This window comes from Tamandua tetradactyla, chromosome 9, assembly GCF_023851605.1.
Source record: "Tamandua tetradactyla isolate mTamTet1 chromosome 9, mTamTet1.pri, whole genome shotgun sequence".
Classification (NCBI taxonomy): domain Eukaryota; kingdom Metazoa; phylum Chordata; class Mammalia; order Pilosa; family Myrmecophagidae; genus Tamandua; species Tamandua tetradactyla.
Genome location: NC_135335.1, coordinates 43052034 through 43071549, shown reverse-complemented (window position 1 = coordinate 43071549; position 19516 = coordinate 43052034).

The following is a 19516-nucleotide window of genomic DNA, read 5'->3' as shown; positions in this document are numbered from 1 at the left end:
ACTTTTTTTGTAGGAAGATTTTTGATAACTGACTAAATCTCTTTACTTGTGATTCATTTGTTGAGATCTTCTATTTCTTCTTGAGTCAGGGTAGCTTATTTGTGTTTTTCCATGAATTTGTCCATTTCATTTAAGTTGTCTAATTTGTTGGCATTTGTGTCCTCTTATGATTTTTTTATTTCTTGACAGTCTGTGGTAATGACCCCCTTCTCATTTTTATTTTGTTTATTTGAATCCTCTCTCTGTTTTCTTTATAGCTTTGCTAGTGTTCCATTGATTTTATTGATTTTCTCATAGAACTACCTTTTGGTTTTATTGATTCTATTGTCCTTTTGTTCTCCCCTTCATTTAACTCTGCTTTCATTTTGGTTATTTCTCTTCTATTTGCTTTGGGGTTAGTTTGTTCTTCTTTCTCAAGTTCCTCCAGGTGAGCAATTAAGTCGTTCAATTGTCCTCTTTCTTCTTTTTTGATAGTTATTTAGGACAACAAATTTCCCTCTCAGAACAGCCTTTGTCACATCCTGTAAGTTCTGATATGCTGTATTTTTGTTTTCATTCATCTCTAGAGAGCTACCGATTTCTCGAGCAATTTCTTCTTTGACCCATTGATGGTTTAAGAGTGTGTTGCTTAATCTCCATGTATTTGTGAAAGTTCTTGCACTTTGGTGTTTTTGATTTCCAATTTTCTTGCATTGTGATCAGAGAAAGGGCTTTGAATAAATTCAGTGCTTTTAAATTTATAAAGACATGTTTTTCACTACAGCATATGACCTATCCTGGAGACTGTTCCATGAGCACTAGAGAATAGCGTATATTTTGGTGTTTTGGGGTGTAAGAATCTATATATGTCTATTAGGTTTAATTCATTTATCAAAGTGCTTAAGTTCTATTTTTCCTTGCTGATCTTCTGTCTGTTTGTTCTATCTATAGAGGAGAGTGGTGTATTGAAGTATCCTACTATTATTGTTGAAACATCTATTGCTCCCTTCAGTTTTGCCAATATTTGCCTCATGTACTTTGGAGCTCCTTGATTGGGGGCATACATTTTTAAGTGTTATTTCTTCTTGGTGCATTGTCCCTATTTTTAATATGCAGTGTCCTTCATTGTCTCTTTTGGTGTCTTTACATTTAAAGTCTATTTTATCTGATACTAATATAGCTACTCCTGCTTTTGTTTATAGCTTGCATGGGACATCTTTTTCCATCCTCTCACTTTCAATCTATTTGTATCTTTGTGTCTAAGATGAGCCTCTTATAAGTAGCATATAGCTGGATTATATTTCTTAATCCATTCTGACAGTCTCTATCTTTTAATTTGTAAATTCAATCCAGTAACATTCGAAGTCATTACCGTAAAGGTGTTTCTTGAATCCACCATCTTAACTTTTGGATTCCATTTGTCAGATCTATATATTATTTTCCCTCTTTTCTTTTTATCCCTTAAGTTACCCTTACTGGTACTCTTCAGTTTTGTGCCCTTCCTCAGACCTACCTCTCCTATCTTTTTTTTTCCAGCTGGCAGTACTCCCTTTAGTATTTCTTATAGGGCTAGTCTCTTGTTGACAAATTCTTTTAGTATTTATTCATCTGTGACTATTTTAATCTCTCCCTCAGTTTTGGAAGAGAATTTGGCTGGTACAGAATTCTTGGCTAGAAGCCTTTCTCTTTCAGGACCTTCAGTATATAATACCACTGCCTTCTTGCTTCCATAGTACCAGTTGAGTAGTCAAAACTAAGTCTTATGTGATTTCCCTTGTATGTAGTAGATTGTTTTCTATTGATGCCTACAGGATTTTCTGCGTCTCTTCAACATTTGACAGACTGATTAGTATGTGTCTTGGGAAATGTGTAATTAGATTTATTCTATTTTCAGTTCATTGGGCTTCTTTGACTTGCATATTTATGTCTTTTAATAGGGGTTGGGAAGTTTGCCCCATTATATCCTCAGCTAATCTTCCAAGCTCTTTGCTCTTCTCTTCTCTATCTGGGACACTGATGATTCTTATATTTGCTTACTTTATTTTATCCATCATTACTCTAAAATCTAGTTCAATTTTTTTTTCCATCTTTTTTTGCCATTTTCTCTTTTTTGTATTTGAAATCAATTGTCCTGTCCTCTAGTTGGCTTATTCTTCCTTCTGCTTCTTCAAATCTGCTGTTGTGTGCCTCTGGTATATTTTTGATTTAGTCTATAGTATCTTTAATCTCTGTGATATCTGCAATTTTCCTATTTATTCCTTTAAATTCCTATTTATGCTCTTCTAGTATCTTCTTGATCTCCTTTACATCATTCACTCTCACATTTATTTTATTTAGTAGAATTATATGAACATCTTTGATTATTTGTTGCAAAGTCTGCATTTCTTCTAGTGTTTTAGTTTGGTCATTAGGCTGGGCTCTATCTGCCTGCATCTTGATATATTTAGTGATCTTCTGTTGTCTTTAAGGTATGTAAATATCTTGATAGGGTTACTTTTGAAGTTGATTTACTTCAATAGTCTAAAGCTTTGCATCTGCAGGATAGATGTGGAGCAGGATGCAGTTGGTGGGGTGGGTGCAATAGTGCAGTGATGAGTTGCAGTACAGGTATAGACATGGATTGGGGATGCGATGCTGGTGGCTGTGAGCATGGGGTGTGGGGCATGGGGTTGTGGGGGTGTGGTGCGGGGGCCATGGAGGCATGGTTCAGCTCAGGCAGGCTGTGGAGTGCGGGAGCAGGGTGCAGCTTGGGAAACACAGAGGTAAGGCATGGTGGGCGGAGATGGTGGGGGGTGCTGTGTAGATGCCAGGCAGCTGGTGCATGAGTGGTATGTGGGTGGGCATTGTGAGTATCAGGGTGTGGGCATGGGTCATAGAGCTCAGGGCACATCAACGGCAGTTCGCAGATGTTTCCTTACAAAGGGGAAGGGGCCCAGGGGGCCCAGGATGCAGATGAGAGAGTGTGTAGGGGAGGGACACAGGTCTTGGGGGCTGTGGGGCATGGGTCAGGCTTGGGTGATGTCAGGTGGGAAGTGCCCAGGTGTAGGTCCATGAGTGTGCAGGTATAGGTGGGGAGGTTTGGGGCAGAGGTGCATGTGTGTGCAGGGCAGGGGCACAGATATGCACATGGGCACCTGTCAGGTATGGGAGAAGGGTGGTTGTGTGGAGGGTGGGGCAAGGTGTGCAAGTGTACAGGGTAGGTGGTTGGGGTACAGGGGTCAAGAAGTTGGTGCAAAGATATGTGGAGGCCTGGCAGGGAAGATGTGGCTGTGCATGTGCACGTGTCTGGGGAGCAGGGCTCTGATGTGGGGATGTGCAGAACTCTGGGGCAGTGGGCTGGGATTGCATCTGCATTTGCCGGGAATGAGTGTGGCCCACATATGCAAATCAGTGCTTGCCTAGAGCCAGGGGACTTGGCAGGGGTGCACCCCTGTGTGGATCTGGGGCAGGGCTGGGTGGGGAGGTGTGTGTGCATTGTGATGTACACGTGCACTAAGCTCAGGGGGAGAGGGTTGGGATTGTGGGTCCGAATGGGCTGGGGGTGGGGGTGGCCCAGGTATGACAATCAGTGCCCATAACAGGATGTGAAGGTGACTGCCTGCAGGGGGCAGGGAGGTGGAGATGGGAGTCAAGGGGCTGGGTGTGGGTCTGAGGGTCTTGGGAGAGGTGGGACAAGACCGTGTACTTGCGCAGGAGAGGTGGGTTGGGCTAGGACCAGCGTGTCCACATGGGTGGGGGTCTAGGGCAGGGATGCTGGGGGGGAAGGTAGATTGGGTAATGGGTGCTTGGAGCGTGGGGGATGGTAGGTGACAGGGTTCTGGTGTGACAGGTGGGGGGGGGGAGTTGCAGTTGCACGGTGGGGGTGGCCCACATAAGGGCAGCACATTCAGGGAATGCAGCTTGACTTCTTCCTTGTCCCTGTCTCCTAGTCTGTGAACTCCTGATGGCTCCAGGCTTGCATTTAGAAAGGGGTGCCTTAGGCTGTTTGCACTAGGTGGACGGTCTTTGGTTCTCTGTGTGTCAGTTCTTTAGCTTTAGCAGCCAAGGTCGCCCTATGTGGTGTAGAAGACCCTCCCAGGTCACTTACATCTGTTATCACTGTCCCAGTCGCCTTCCCATTCATTCTTAATGTTCCTTGGAACAGGGGTGAACTCGACCTATCCTATTCCAACATCTACCCAGCTCCCTAGCTAATTAATTTTTGAGAAGAATGCCAAATCCACCCAATGCAGGAGGGAATAGTCTTTTGAACAAGTAGTGGTGGTAAAACTGGATCTCCATATGTAAAAGAAAAAAAAAAGTGAAGGTGGTCCCCTCTCTCTCACCATATATAAAAATCAGGTTCCTAAGCATAAGAACCAAGACTCTTAGAAGAAAACATCTTCAGGAACTAGTGTTAAGCAGTGGCTTTCTGGCATCTATACTAAAACCGTGAGCAACAAAAGAAAAAATAAATAATTATCAAAGAACTTTATTGTGAAGGTAAAAGACACCCAGTGAAATGGAAGAAATATTTTTGGCTAACATATCAGGTAAGGCTTTAATATCTTGAATATAAAAAGAAATTGTACAGGGCAGTCCATGATGGCTCAGCAGGCAGAGTTCTTGTCTGCCATGTGGGAGACCCAGGTTCGATTCCCATTGCTTGCCCATGCAAATAAAAAGAAAAGAAATTGTACAATTCAACACCAGAAAACAATATACCCCATTAAAAATGGTCAAAAGACTTAAATAGGCATTTCTGCAAAGAATATACCAAATGTCAATAAGCACAGGTGACAATGTTCAGATGCTCAGCATTATCAGCCATTAGAGAAATGCAAATCAAAACCACGAGATACCTTTAACCCACAAGAACGGCTACTAACTAAAAAAAAAAGGAAAATGTCACTGATGGAGAGGCTATAGTCAATTAGGAACACTCGTTCACTGTTAGCATGAATGTAAAATGGTGTGGCCTCTGTGGAAAAGTGTTTGGCAGTTCTCAGAAAGTTAAAAACAGAATTATCATATGACTTTGCAATCCCTCTTCTGTGTACATACCAGATAAAATCGAATCAGGGACTTGAACAGATGTAAGCACAATGATGTTCATAGCAGCATTATTCACAATCGTCTAAAGGTGGAAGCAACCCAAGTGTCTATTAGCAGATCACCTGAGGAAACACATTGTGATGTACACATAAAATAGATTATCAGTCAGCTGTTAAAAGGAATGACGTCTTGATGTATGTGACAACACGGATTAACTTTGAAGAATTCATCTTGACTGAAATAAGCCAGACACAAAAGGGCAAATATTCTAGGATCACAATGATACAAAATAATTAGAATAAGCGCATTCATAGTCAGAATCTAGAATACAGGTTTCCAGAGGCCTGGGTGGTGGTGGGGAATAGGGAGTTAATGATCAAATGACATGTTTGGTGTGATGGAAAGTTTTATGAAATGAGTGGTGGTGATGGTAGTACAGCATTGTGAATGCAATTAATACTACTGATTATTTATTTGCATGTGGTTAAAAGGAGAAATTTTAGATTATATATATGGTACTGGAATAGAAATTTTAAAAAACTAGCCACAAAACTCTGCAACACAGTGTACCTAGTGTAAACTATGGACTACAGTTAATAGTATAATTATAATAATATTGTTTCATGAATTGTTACAAAGGTACCATGGTATTGCAAAATGCTAATGATAGAGAATATTGCATGTGTGGGGGATTATATGGGAACTCTGCATGTTTTTTCTGTAAACCTCTAATTCTCTAATAAAAATTTAATCAAAAAAAGGTTATTTGAATGATTAAAAGTGATAATATGTACTAAATTGCTTAAAAAGCTACAGTAATAATTAGCACTTATTAAATACTTCTATTTGTTTCAGACACAATGTTGTTTCCACTTCATTTCATTTTATCTTTCCCAAACCCAGAGAGGTTATAATTATATTATGTCTATGTTACAGATGAGGAAGCAGATTCAAAGAAAGAGAAAATTACTTGCCTATAGCTGTAGGGTAAAAAGACAGTAGGGCAAGCTCCAAGAACCAGATTCATCTGGCCTGAACCCAAACTCTTAACCACTGCTTTTTACTATCTCTTGAAGCTAATAACAGTCTGTAGAAGTTAGCTGAATATATACTCACCCATTTAAAAATATATATATTTTATATATGTAATGATGTTCTAAGCTTCAGGAGAAAAGATAACTTAACTCCTTATATATTTTAAGTGTATACTATGCCAAGCACTCTTCTTATGGCTTTGAAGAATCTCGAACATCTTCTCAGTCTAAATAAGAAAGATATACCTGTAAACAAATAAAATAAGACAGTTAAGTAATTGTATATTCATATATGTATATATACACACATTTTTATATATAATGGTATATTACATACATTGTTTTGAGAACACAGAAGAACATATTAGTTATATAGTTCTACATAGCAAATTATCTGAGAGCTTAGCACCTTATAACAATATACACGCACTATCTCACAGGCTGTGCAAGTAGGAATCCAGGCATGTCTTAGCTATTCCTCTTACTCAGGGTCTGTAATAAATCAGCAATCAAGATGTCAGCAATCAAGATGCTGCCTGGTGCTGGCTTCTCTTAGAGCTCTCTGGGCTCACTCACACGGCTGTTGGCTGAGTGTTGTCCCTCCCAGGCAGTTAGCTCTCCATTCTTTGCCATGCAGTCCTCTCTGCAGCGAAGCTGGCAACATGGCACCTGACTTCCATTGAAGTTAGCAAGTGAGGGAGCCAAAGAGATAAAACAAGATATCCCATCCCTTTTGCTATGTTCTCTTCATTAGGAATGAATCACTGGGTCCAGCTCAAATTCAGGGAGAAAGGATTACATGGGTGCGAATAGCAGGAGTAGGGAATCACTAGGGGTTACACTGGAAAGCAACCCACCAGAAAGAGGAAGTCGTTGCTGCTGCTGTCCTAGCCGGTGGGAGAGAGGCAGGAGGGAGCTTCGGCTGGAGGTAAGTGTTCTAGTAAGGGTTCGATACAGGATCTCCCAAATAAATTAAATCACGAGTGTCTGCTCAAATTAGCAGCATTTAGTCCATTATCTTTGCAAAAGACCCAATACGTAGTATTTGGAATTCTGATGCATATGACAAGGCTTCCATGCACCTGTTTAGTATATGGAAATCCATACTTTATTGTTAAATATACTCCAATTTTTCATAGAAACTTCCAAAATTGAAAAAGAAGTGAGCATTTTAAAAATTATTTTTCAGTAAATATTTGTGGAGTAAATGGGTAAATGGATAAAGGAGTGAGTGAGTAAAAAAAGAAAAAAGAACAAAAATGTAAAATGTCAATTTCAATATTTCATAGATTGACTCCAATATAAATAGATGAATGACAATTAAACCAGACATAAAAGTAATAAATGCCATGTATCATCATATTTCTCTACAATGATTATTGAAATAAGATTAATTTCTGCAATGTAAACTTCACAGGATGCAATTAGGAAATAAGAATTAGTACAAGTTCCATCCTGAGGATGGTGGATTCTCAAGTGGGAAAGGAGTAGTGAGTAAATATATATATATAAACTATTTATTTTAAACTATAAAGGAAAAAACCTGCTAATGAATGGATTTCAGCTTTCCTTACTTGCACCCCAAATTTATAAACTGTTTAAAAAATACCCAGAATTTTAAGGACACTCAACATCCCCAAAGCCTATAAGTTGAAACTGCCAATTTGATAAAATATTTTGTTGTAGTTTTTAATTTTCAGAGTTGAGTCCTTTCCCCTTTCTCCCTGCTATCTACCCATCTATCTACCTACCTAGTTGTCTGTCTGTCTATTTACATGCCATTTCTTTTTTCAATGTAGAAGAAAATTGGAGTGCAAAAATATATGGTCAAAAGTGAGGGAGAGAAGAGGTCCTTGCTGCTTGCTTCTTCCCTTTCCCTGCTCTCTCTTCCTCAGCTAATTCTCCACCCTTAAAGCCTTAGACACTGCATTGAATTTCACAATGAACCCCCAGGCCCTGATTAAGCTGAGCGCTATTGGACCCACTGGATAAGCTGCTGGCAAGGGGAAAACATTACGCTGGCAGGCTGTGTAGAAATGGTGAGCTGGACAGATGCTCTCATGTTACAATAGATACCACATCTGTTAATTACTATGCCATTGTGAATATTTGATGCTTTTGATCCTGTATCCCTTAAATATTTGTTTTTACAAAAGTACCAACATTTTTTGATAACCCATAATTAGTTCTTGAGCCATTCATTGGGCCCCCAGACAATGAAGAGTTCACTATATCACAGTAGAACAGGTAAAGTAACACATCCTGGCGTGGCATTTATAGTGTGCAAGAAAGTGCCAGATAATGTATGTGAATTATTTACCTCCATGCATGGATTTGTAGCTTCAGACTCACCTCTCCCAAGGAGTATTCAAATAGCATAATCAAATATAAACAACATTCTCTCTCCCATACTGACTTTAATGCTAAACTGTGCTTACTGAGTGAAGGACGGTGCCATATTTGACGTCTTATCTACATTTGTGTTTAGAAGAGAAATTTACACATGGCGGACTTCAAAAATATTTCATTTGCCTGATTCATCAGTTATAACTTTCCATTCAAATAAAATTGATACTGTCAAGTATGATGTAGGAAATGGGATATTTTGTTTGATGTACGTAAAGAAAAAAGTTATTGCAAAGGTGATATTTAAAACAAGGATTAGAACTGCAATAGATTATATGGTTTCAGAAACAAATCCTGTGGAATATGTTCTAACAGATGTTAAATATATTTCAGTTAGGATGCTTTTAACAAGTTTAAGAAAAAAGAAAGTGTTAGGTTTCACATTATAAGAAATGACTCTCATGTTGGTTTGATGAACGGCGGGGTTTATTTCTTTGCTGTTCTTGGATCTGCCTTTCTTTTTGCATAGGCTTTGTCTGCAGGATAGGCCCCTTTGTGGTTGCAAAATGGCTACAACAATTAAAGACGTTGCATACATACACGATAAAGCCCATAGGAGTAGAGACTCCATTTCCTGTTTGTAATTATTTGGAAGAGCAATGAAACTTTCCTAAGCTTCCAGCCAACTTCCATTCACATTTCCTTGGCTGGGAAAATATCACGTGGCCAGGCCTAAAGCAATCACGGGCACAGGTGCCACTGTAATTACCATAGGCAAGTAGAATGTGCCTGAGGCTAGGCATGAGGTCTACTTTGCCTGCAGCACATGGCCATGTGGAAGGCGGCACCTGGATGAAATGAAGAAAAGAAAGAAGGATGATGGGGGTAGAAATAGATATTGGCTATATAACAAAATGTGTATAGTCCAAGAACAGTCCTTTGAAAAGAAAATACACAAACACACAGTGAAAAAAAGATTCCAAAATCAAGTAAGATTAGAAAACTCTGGGTTTCATTTTATTTCACATTTTCATCACTGTGGAACTTTCATGCTCAAGTGCATTATGAATCTTCAAGACGGGCAACTTAAGAAATAGTATTATAGAGCTGTAGAGTACATGTGGCATTGATTTTGGCCTCCCAGCATTTGAAACTCTTCTTCATATGAGCAGTTCTCTACTTCATGAGATTTGGTGAAGATCAAAGAGCAATTACAACGGTAGGAGTTGAGAATGCTGGATATTTGCTTCCCCACCCTGCTTTGCAGAGAGGTCATAGACCCAGCTTTGACTGGGTAGATGGTGACCCAAAAAGAAAGCAATGACACCAACTCTCCCCAACCTCTCTCTGTTTCTGAAGTGGTGGTATCAACACTTTTCTAGCCAAGTAGGATCTGAAGTGTGATCTGGTGGTGTTTGTGTAGCCATTTGGCCTTAAGCTTGATTCCTAGCACTCTTGTTATTTCTGTGAGATACCCAGTGTCTTTTCAATAAATAGCTGTTCTGCATATTTCAGGTGGAGTCAGCTTCTGTTGCATTTGTTAAATGCAAATATAAGTGAATATTGCTAATAAAAAGCAAAAACAAAAATTGGGAATAAAATTAAAATAATTAACACATGTGGTGACATGGGGACACGTTAACGATAGAAGGTAATGATTTATTCTAATGAATTGGGCTATCAATTCACAGATTAGTTTTGAATTGCAAAGAGAATATTCCTATGCATGAAAATCTGTGTTTCAATGGAGCTCATGATTTCTAGTTGGTTTGCGATTTTGCACAAAAACAGCTTAACAACCAAATATTGTAATGACTAGTAGAATGACAGAGGAGAGAGATGTTGAGAGCTATTGTTGATGATAGGTAATTTCAAATGAAGCTAAAATAATTCTGTATTTATGATTATGTAAGCGACTTGGAAAATAAGGTTTGACTTATAGAAATCTTAGGAATGCATGTTTTTTAAAAAGCAAGGAAAATGGAATATTTAAATTAGGATGATGTATACAGAAGTATCAGAATTATATTTAAATCTGTAATGCAGTTACTTTCAGACTTTTTTTCAAGATGTTTATGTAATTTAACTATGACATTATGTTAGGAAAGGTAAGACTTTTTCTTCCCTTAAGAGAAAGTATCTTTAGATACCATCATAGCTGGCTAAATTAAACTCAGAAACATTTATTCAATGTTTTTACAGCAGAGAATTTTGGAAGTAAATTTTTTAAAAGAAAAAAAATGTGTGCTCCCTACCTTTTTTTTTTTTTTATAACCTCACAGCTAAAAATTCACCATGCGTGAGTCTGTACATCAGAATAACAGAACCTTAACAACTTTGTAGAAAATGGCAAATATTTCTTAGCATGGAACCTAAGCCTGTCATGATTTGGTTAATTTCTAATGGCAAAATAACACTAAATCAAGTATACAATTTTCTGTCTATTTTACTAAGATTAACCTTATAAAAACAAAGTTATTATGTTTTTCTAAGCACCTTTCATTGGACAAAAATGAATTTCTTCTCCAGTTCCCCATTAAGCAAAATGAAAAATATTCATTGAAAACATGGGCCTGTGTGTGATTATCCAACCAAATAAAATTATTACTGGCAGGCAGGAAATAATGACTTAGAGATAATAGCTGTACTGAAACAAATGACTTATGCAAAGTCTTAGCATTGGTAACCATTTGTGTACTGTTCTGATTTTTTTTTTCTGCCTTTCCAAAATTGAGTTAAAAGAGTTTGTTTTTTCAGACTGCATTCCGTTTTTATTTATAAAGACCTAAATCCTAATCTTGTATTATATAGAAAGGTGTATCATAAAATTATATTGTAACATCAGATTTTGATGCAAAATCAAGTAAGTTTCAATTGGTGTATTCTTCATGTTTTATTGATTTTCTATCAACATTCATAGATTTTTTTTTTTTTTTTTTTTTTTTTTTAAGGGAAACATCTTTAAACATTTTCTTGTTTTATTGTATTCTGTTTCTCCGTTTTTGTTACATGGGCTGGGGCCGGGAATCGAACCGAGGTCCTCCGGCATAGCAGGCAAGCACTTTGCCCGCTGAGCCACCGCGGCCCGCCCAACATTCATAGATTTTTAAAACTGATTTCTCTCTGTCTATGTATACATCCTCTCAGCTGGCAGTGAATACTGTCTATCCACTTCCTTTCGTATGTCATTTTTCAGTTTCCATTTTGTATTATTTTTCTATCTCAATTCCCTTTTACTGAAATCTCCATAAAGTAAGGATCTATGTATCATTTATCTTTGTGACCTGCTTCTAACTTACAGTTAGCTGCTTGCACAGCCTACAGCCTGGCACACAGTAGGTGTTCCATAAATATTTATTGGGTGAATAATTTAATAAGTAATAAAATAACCCACTAGTTTATGATTTCTTCTGTGTCCTTTGGAAATAATTTTAGCAGTAGAAGTGTTCCCATTGGCTTTTCTTATTGCATTAAATCTTGGTTTTACATAGTAAATTGTTCAGATACCCTATTTAAGAACATTAATATTTATTGCTCATTTGATTTTAGTATCAAATATTGGGTTCCATTTTGCTTTTCAAGTGCAGATCTAAAGGATTAGGGATTGATGTTTCATTTTTATCTATGTTGTATTAAATCTAGGATATTGTTGAAGGTTAAATTACTGGCCCCAATTCTTGTCACCCCCATATTGATGTGCTTTGCCATAGAACACCCCAATCCTTCCTCCTTCCCACAGAAGGCAGAATTTCCCTGCCCATATCTTTGGCTTGGCTTTGTGATTTCCTGGCCAGTGGGATATTAGTAGTCATGCTGCAAGCATATATTTGAAATATGTTTACATATTTAGAGATGCTTTCTCCTTTGTTTCCAATATTACCATGAGAAGAGCTTGCCTGGCTGAAGCACTGGCCTGGAGCAGGGATGAGAAAACTCTGGAGTAGAGCTGGTTTGTAAATCCCAGCTTTCCCACCCACTGTGGCCTTCAGCAGAAGTGCCCTGTCCAGTCTGCCTTCTTGTGAGCAAAAAATGTGTGCACATAGTTGTAAGCCAAGAAGATTCCATAGTTCCTTGTCATGCAATAACAATGACTAATTGAGAAATGATTGAAGAGTACTGAGTCAAAACATTGACATGGGCCACTCCTGAGGAAATTGGCAATTAAGAGAATAATAAGGAGCCTTAGCCTTTATTAGTGTCTATCACGTGTCAGCAGTAAGTAGACGCTTTGCACATTGTAATCCTATTTCATCCTCGTGACAACTCTGTGAAGTAGGGAATATTATTCTCATGTCATTCCCAGGAAACTGGGATTCAGAATTGGTCTGCACCTTCCCAGAGCAATGACTTTGGACAACAAAATCCCTGTCTTTAACTTGATACTAAATTGATAAAATTTTCCTGCAGTATTCTCAATTTCTGCTTTTGTTACTTTATTACCCCCTTTCCACTCCTATCTTCCATTCTTCAGCCCTTACATTTCCCATTGAGTTCAGTGCCTTCATGATATTTAACTTTGGATTTTAAAGGCCCAGAATTTAAGTCACTTTCTACATTTTCTAATTTCTATAGTGAGAAAGAAGTAGGAATAGACAGGTGACAAAATACCTTCATTTATTTGTGGATTGCTCATAGTCAAAACAAACAAAAGGACAAAGTTACTATGTTACTAGATTACTCTGTCAAATAAAAATTTCAGTAAATCACTCTGCTTAATTGGATTAGATTTGTGTGCAGGATAATCAAAAATAAAAGAAAGGACCTAATGAATAAAAAATAAATTAGGAACAATTGAGCTGTCTATTTCTAACCTCAGCTATGTAGAATTCTAATGTCCCCTAACTCTGACTAAAGAATACAGACCATGAACAAAACCCAAAGGTACTTCAAAAATGCAAATCTAGCAACATAATGTAACTCACTCTAGTAGGCACAGAAGGGTAGGAATTAAAATATATGTATTATATATATATAGTGTTTTAGAAAGGGATATATGCTTTTGGGGAAAACAAGTAGATTGAGATAAAGCTAATGAGAAGTTGTGTTATAATTTTTAAAGGAGCTCAGATAGAGAAAGTAACACTGAAAGAGGTAAGGGAGTCAGCCAGTCATAAGGGACATCCAATACAAAGGCCCTAATGCTTCTGATATCTTCCAGGGACATTGTTAAAGCTATTATGGCTGTAAGTAGTGAAAAGGGGAGGACAGTAGGAGATGAAATCAGAAGGTAAGATGTAGTCAGATCACATAATGCCTTATAGGTCATTGTAAGGACATGGGTTACCAGGGCCACTCATTGGATAAGAATACAGTGTAGGGGGCCCAGAGTAAAAATGGGGCAACAAGTTAGGAGGCTATCATAAGAATCCAGACAGGAGATAATGATGATGGCTCAGACCAGAGGTTTAGCAGAGGAAATGGTAAGAGGTGGTTGGATTTTCGATATATTTTAGAGGAGCCACCTACATGATTTCCACATCAATGGAATGAGAGAAAAGAGAGGCGTTGAGAATGACTATATTTTCGGCCTGAGTTATTGGAAAAGTGGAGTTACCTGTAAGTTTGATAGGAAAGTCTACAGCTGGAGGAGGTTTTAGGAGAATTATTAGAAGTTCAGTTTTTGATATGTTGACTATAAGAGGTTTATTTTACCTTACAAATAGAAATTCAAGGAAGGAGATGAATGTACTGATCTGAAGTTGAACAGAGATGAGCTTAGAGCTAAATATACGAATTTGGGAGTCATTGGCATGCAGAAGATATTGCAATTCATGAGCTATCTAAAAGAGAAAGTTTAGAAAGAAAGTAAAAGATATTCAAAATATAAAACCAAGGATCTTCAATAGTAAGGTGTGTGGAAGAAAAGAGGTATGCCAGATTAGACTGAGCATAAGCAACCAGGTAAAAAATAGTACAATAAGCATTGATGCCTTCTAGACAAGTGAAGAAAATGTGTGAAGGAGAAGGAACTGATGAACTATATTCAGTGCTGTTGATAGGTCCAATGATTGGGGATTCAGAATTGAATACTGACTTTACAACATGGAGGTCATTATTATTATTGCTAAGAGAAGTTGTGGGTGAGATGAAAGCCAGATAAGAGAAGTATTAGAAACAGCTGGTTAAGGTAACTCTTTCAGGATTCCTGTGCAAGGTAGCAGAGAAATGGTAGAAATGGTGCGCTAACCAAAAAAAAAAAAAAGATTAGGTTTGAAAGGGAAAGAAAATAAGACCGGTGAAGTTATGGACAGTTGTATACTGATGGGAAATCCTAAGAGAAAAAACAAACAATCTTGTTAAAGAGAAAGGTAAGAATTGTTGCAGTGATAAGTGGTTAGAACTCAATATGTGGTTGTTGAAGAGGGATTGATGGGTATATGAATAAAAAAATAAATAAATGGATAACTTTCTCTTAGTAAAATGTCTCCTCCCATTTTAGTGTGAAAGATCTAAGTTCAGGGTTTTTTTGTACTTTATATAAGGGCTAATGACATGTTCCTTTGAAGTATTATGTAAAACAAATTTTAACCATCTGGTTATCAGGTTATAACCAGTAAACAAGAAAAGCAACAACATGTACTCTCAGTTTAATAACGACATGATTGAAGTAGCTTTTGCTGTCTTAAATGGACATGATCCTTTCTGATTTTTTGAGTAAAGGATGGTCCTGATTGTTGTTTATATTTGTTAAATATTCTCCCTAAAGTTCCTGCCAATACTCCTTTAAAGTGGGATTTTAAGAAATATAAGCTAACTATATATCAGAATCTTTATGTATCTTAAAACCTTCCCTTTGTTATTCGATAACTGCCAAGCACTTAGTCACATTTGCATTTTTCACAGTGGCTAGAATTTTTTGTGCATATTTAAATAAAGCACCCATCAATCTTTTGGAAGTAACAAAGGAAACTTTTAGATTCTTATTGGCCACAAATGAGGTTAGAAAAGCATGAGACTCTTTTGAAACAGCTGTAATTTCCTTTTAGCAGAAAAGCAAATGAATAAAGTCTATAGAAAATGCACAATGTAGTAAAAATTTGACCCAGATTACTTTTTCATTAGAAAGTATTTTTATGTAATTTTTGCATATATTGACTGAAATTGTAATTAACAACACACATTAAGGAAACATGTGCATGTACATGCACAGATAACTTCATTTTATATCCCTAGAGGTTTTACAAATTTCTATGAACAGAATTCAGCAGAGTTAAGAAGAAATGGAAGCTGAGCAAAAATGAACATGACAAATTAGTCAATACAAAGAGCCCCCTGCCCCACCAACTATTTTATTACTTTGTTAAGAAAAAAAAAGACTTCCTTGATAAGAGAATGATCTGATTAACTATGCTGTTTGCATCTCTACTTAATTTGCTTTTATAAATACAGTTTGATTTAAATACTTTTGAGGTTAAAAATGCAAAACCAATCAAAGTTAAAATATATTAAGCACTTCATGATTTTTCACGAGTTACTCAAAGTCCTGTAATGCTGCAAATATGTGGATTTGCAAAGTGGACCACAGAGATTCAAACTAGAGAAGATAGCATCAAAAACAGGTATTTATTGTACTGTATAAAATTTGTATCATACAAAACTCAATTAGACTATTTACAGCAAAGTTTGCTACGTTATTCATCTGACAGAGTATAAATAGCTTTCACGGTTTCTGTTTCTCCAGACGAACATAACTGCCACAAAGAAAATTGAATGTTTTCCAGATGTGTTTTCCCTAACCACGTTTTCTTTAGTAAATGTGGTGCAGTAAGAATATGTTTCCATGTCTGTTATTAGGGAAATAGAATTAGTTGATAATAAAAAAATATATTCTAGGCCTTGAAAATTGGCTCTGTTTAAAAAGACCATGTCAAATATCCGCTTGAAAGAGAAAACTTTCACCTTAAAAAGTGTGTTGGTATGACAATTTATATTTTCCCTATTCCACATCACCTTTGTTAATCAATAATTTGCTTAATTTCCCTTAACAAACTGCTTTTCAAATGACTTGGCTTTAATCTGGACAAGAAGATCATCAATACTGACATTTTTACAGTGTCCAACAGACTGAGTACAGATTTATGCCTCTTTCTCACCCTCAACAGGCATAGCAATCAATGAAGTGAAGGATATGCCTAATGTACATATCACGGTAACAATTATTTCTCATATATATTAAAAAAACAGGTTGTCTCAATAGTTTCTGACTTGGACAAAGTGCTGGGCTACTCTCTGAAGTCTCTGCAAACCCAGTTCCAGTATAAAAAAGATTGCTTAAGTTCATTTAAAATATTTATATACATTTATAAATGAAGGACTATTATGCAATAATGTATTATGTTTTAAAAGAGTTGTCCTGCAGTTTGTCCCAAATATGCTCTTAATATTTCTGTTGATTTTAAAACAAGAGATTGGGAGCAGAATCTATGCCTAATCCTGAAAAATAAGTAATTTGAGTTGATAGTCCTAATTTTATGGATTCTGATTTCTAAATTTCAAAAATAGAATTCAGATGAAAGGAATTATTATCCTATTTGGAGGAATTTATTTAAAACTTGGATATCATATAGGATTTTTATTAAAATATTAAATGTAAATATAAACATATAACATTTGGAAATATTAAATCTTACTATATACAGATGCCAGATTAAAGTTTTAGACTTCATATTTTTCTTGTAATTTTTTTCTTCCATTGCCAGCTGATAATGTCAAGAAACACCAATGATTCAGTGTTAGAGTGTGAGCCTTTCAGACCTTTGAAGGATATTAATCTAAGAATAATAGTGATTGGATTTTGCCCAGTCTGACTGTCTAGGCCACGTTCCCACTCTGAATAATATGGTTTGCCCCTGTGTTGTATGTGACCCTGATGACACCTATCAAAGGAAACTGCTCATTTCCTTAGCTTTATTTTCATTGCTTTGATTCTGTGTAAGCATGTCCAGCTTTAGAAAGGACAACTTGAAAATAAGGCATAAGAAGCAGCCACTCTATCATGATGTACAGCAAAAATCACTAACTTTTTTGTGCCTTTGGCAAATTGTGACTGCTATTCTGCTCAAAAAATGCAGGTTACTGGCCTTTCAGCAAATTCTCTTCATCAGCAGTTTAAATGCTTCTTTTTGGACAAAAAAGAAAGGCAAGAGATGTGTAAGTTTGGTTTGTAAAGTGGCAGGTTATTTATTTAGACAATTGTGAGAAAAGGTAGAAGTGAAGTTTTAATAAGAGATAAAATGCTTGAAGATAAAAGGCATCACCTGAAGGTGAAAACTCCTGTGTAGTAAGTTAATGACCAGGTCAGAAACCAGGGAATGAAAGGGCAATGAGTATCAGATAGCTTTGTGCTCTTCACACAATAAGGATTTGAGATGGAGAATGTGAAATACAGGTATGTAGTCTCTAGTCTCAGATTTCAGCCTGTATTTTACTTTCTCCAAAAAAACCTTTCTCTGTCAAACCAAAAGTGGTGTCTCCCATATCTGTTCTCCTATAGTATCTGATAGAGAAACACAAAAACATGCAATATCATAAGATCCTTAAGTACAAGAATGCTTGAAATCTATTTTCCTTGTACAATATAGGCAGGTGGTTGGACATTGTCATCAGACTGCACATGATTCAAATCAGTTCTCTTGTCTTCACTACATTAACAGGCATGGATCAATTGTTAGAAAGCCTTCTAAGATTTAGGATTATTTTCCTTAAGTTAAAATAGGGATTATAGGAGGAAGTGCCAAGATGGCAGTTTAGCAAAGTGTGCGATTTAGTTCGTCCTCCAGAATAACTACTAAATAGCCAGGAACAGTACAGAACAGCTCCTGGGGCCACGTCAGTGGCTGGACACACAGCATAACCCAGTCTGGACCAGCTGGACTGGCTGCAAGCCCCCCCAGAGCCCTGAGTTCCCCAAGCGTGGTGGCTGGCACCCCTCCCCAACAGACTGCTTCCCAGAGGAGAAAGGAAAGGGACTTTTCCAGCAGCAGGGGCTGAGCACAACAAAATGCCAATTGTGGAATTAATTCACAAATTCTAACTACTAAAAATAGGCCACCAGCTCAGGTGAACCTGGTCAAAGCAGAGGTCCTTGTTTTTGCCCCAGCACCAAGGGGGCAGGGTTGACATAAAAAGAAAAAAAAGAGAAATAGGTTTTTATGGCTGTGTTTCTACAAACTCTTGACTGCCTTTGGATACAGTGGCAGGGCTTCTCAGGCTGCAACTGCCCCAGGCATAGGCAGAAACAAGCTTGTTTGAGGGCTTGTCTGGAGCCTGTGCCTTCCCCAGGGGAAGGTGAAGCCCAACTCAGGTGGAATCCCTCTCTTAAGGAATTCAGACCCCAGGGCTTGGTAATTTGAAGCCATTAAAACCAGCCTACAACCTCTCCTCTGTCTCCATCATGCCCCCAGCAGGGAGAGTCTGCCAAAGTTAAAGGTACCACATCATCTTATGCTGGTGGGACCTGCAGGCAGACAAGTGCCTCATACTGGACAGGATAAGAAAAACAGAGTCCAGATACTTCACAGGAAAGTCTTTCAACCTGCTGGGTCTCACCCTCAGAGAAAACTGATGCAGGTGACTCTTTTCTCCTGACAGGAGGCCAGTTTGGTCTGGGAAAATCTGGCTGGGGTCTATAATACCTAAGTAGGCCCTCCTAAGCGTGGGGGGAAAAAGGCACCACATAGGCAGGGCAAGAAACAAGAACTGAAAAATTGTCCTCTGTTAAGCAAAACCTAAGCTAGAGGTCCAGAAAAAGCTGAAGTGAGTGTCAAAGAACAGACAGACAACAAATTCATCCAGCAAGAAAACCCTAGGCAAAAGAAGTGAAAACAATCTCCAGAATAAACTATTTAAGGTAATTAAATGCCTAGATGCCAACAAAAAATAACAAATCACACTAGGAAAATTGACGATGTGGCCCAGTCAAAGGAACAAACCAACAATTCAAATGAGATACAGGAGTTGAAACAATTAATTCAGAATATATGAACAGACATGGAAAACCTCATCAAAAATCAAATCAATGAATTGAGGGAGAGTATAAAGAAGGCAAGGAATGAACAAAAAGAATTCAAAAGTATGGATAAACAAATCACAGAACTTATGGGAATGAAAGGCACAGTAGTAGA